At 36.3% G+C, this 2,195-nt stretch overlaps 1 pseudogene; it reads left to right on the top strand.

The window, feature by feature from the left end:
* The first annotated feature begins 537 nt into the window (after positions 1-537).
* Positions 538-1,769, top strand: LOC139885036 (xyloglucan endotransglucosylase protein 1-like; annotated as a pseudogene).
* The last annotated feature ends 426 nt before the right edge of the window (positions 1,770-2,195 follow it).

Raw genomic sequence — 2,195 nt, forward strand, 5'->3', positions numbered from 1 at the left:
ATCCTAATCGGTTGGGATTTTCGTTCTGACGAATGGCAGAATAATTGGACGTCATGAATGGATAGACGACATCATCACGAGAATTTCAATAGGTCGTCTGAACTCCGCCGATGACTGGAGCTCCGGCAACCTCGTTTTGTTTAATTCTGCATGAGTCCCTGTCTTTTGAATCAGTTACACCAAGGTCCTTCAGCTTTTTTCTGTGTGCATTTTGATCCATACCAGTAAAACAGACTGATATTTCTGCAGAACTCATTTTAACTCATTTTAGGCTTCCTGAAACAATCAAAACTAACACTCCTCCTTTGTTGAAGGAAGTCTTACTATCACAGATTATGTCTAAATAAACACCATTCCACTCCATTATTCCAGGATCAAAGTACCTTGCATTCATCTTTTTTTCTTCCTTAAAAGAACCCTTGCATTCCATCATTATTGCTGAATTCTGGAAATAAACACTCACAACACCTATAAATAAATTCATCCACCATTATCAAATTGAACTACATTCATCTATATCTATTCAATTTCAAAAAGATGGCATCTTTTCATTCGCTTTCATTTCTGGGTTTTTTAGCATTATCATTATGTTCATTGCATGTAGCTAATTCATAAGGGAACTTGTACAATGATATTGACATTTCTTGGGGAGATCAACGTGGCAAGATACTCAATGGAGGCCAACTCCTTACTCTGTCTCTCGACAAGTTTTCCGGCTCAATTTCCATTCCAAGAATCAGTACTTATTCGGACGAATAGATATGCAAATCAAGCTTGTTTCTGGAAATTCAGCTGGAACTGTCATTACATACTATGTGAGTTTTCTGTTAATTTGATAGTTAAATGTCAATTTAGTCACTAACTTTATTTTAATCATAAAAATTATGTCACTCAATTATATTTTCCCGATGCTTGTAAAAAACTTGTACAATGATGAATATTTCATAGGAGGAATGAGTACTACTTGAAGTAAATTAAGTTATTAGTGAAAATGTAATCTTTATCTTTGGTTTCTATGATTTTTTCAAATACTAACATGTGAAATTTGTATGTGTCGATGCCAGTTATCTTCTCAGGGACCGAAGCACGATGAGATCGATTTCGAATTCTTAGGAAACTCATCTGGAGATCCATATTTTCAGTCAAGGAAAAGGAAACAGAGAACAACAATTCTATCTCTGGTTTGACCCAACAAAGACTTTCCACACTTGCTCCATTGTTTGGACCAAACAACGAATAATGTAAACATTATATTACAACTAATTACTACTATTAATATGGATTGGATCTTTCTTTGAGACTCTTTTATAACGGATAAATGGAATTTTGATATGACAGATTCTTGGTAGATAACATACCAATAAGAGTATTCAACAACTTGGAATCAATCTGGCGTTGCCTTCCCCAACAAGCAACCAATGAGAATTTACTCGAGTCTTTGGAATGCTGATGATTGGGCAACAAGGGGTGGAATTATCAAGACTGATTGGTCGAAGCTCCTTTCACTGCCTATTTTCGTAATTTCAAAGCCAACGCTTGTGTTTGGAAACGCTCTAGATCCTCTTGTGGCTCGACCACGTCAGCCGGTTCCTTCGGGGACAGTGCGTGGCAATATCAATCTCTCGATGCATCTGGCCAGAATAGACTCCCGATGGGTTCAGAACAAGTTCATGATTTATAACTATTGTACCGTCTTGAAAAGATTTCCTCAAGGTCTTCCACCAGAATGTAGCGATCAAGTTTTCTGTAGAAAAACTAAGAAAGAGTAAATTGCAATAGCAAGTGTAGTCAGCGAAATTTTTTAGTCAAGAGAAAATTATTTATTCTATTATTCTTTATTTGTTGTAGAATTCCTTATCAATTAAAACGAATTATTTACTTCTTCTTCTTTTTTTATAGAATTCTAGGAGGAAAACCTCAATTACAGAGGAAAAGAACAATGTGTCAAAACAGAGAAGAAAAAACACCCAAATACAAATAACATAAAGTGGACACAAGCATTTGAAGATGATCAAAATGATAGAGCAGCCCTTCTTTGCAGCGACACCCATGAGACACGATGACAATCAGCCGATTCCATGGCAGAAAGATAGAAAGATATCAGCCTGTGAAGCGATGACAAAAAGAAATAGAAGCATGATAGGCATCCAGATTCAATGGTGCATTTTAACAGCCATAGGCAACAGGAGCAGTGG

Source organism: Rutidosis leptorrhynchoides, unplaced genomic scaffold, assembly GCF_046630445.1.
Source record: "Rutidosis leptorrhynchoides isolate AG116_Rl617_1_P2 unplaced genomic scaffold, CSIRO_AGI_Rlap_v1 contig7, whole genome shotgun sequence".
NCBI lineage: Eukaryota > Viridiplantae > Streptophyta > Magnoliopsida > Asterales > Asteraceae > Rutidosis > Rutidosis leptorrhynchoides.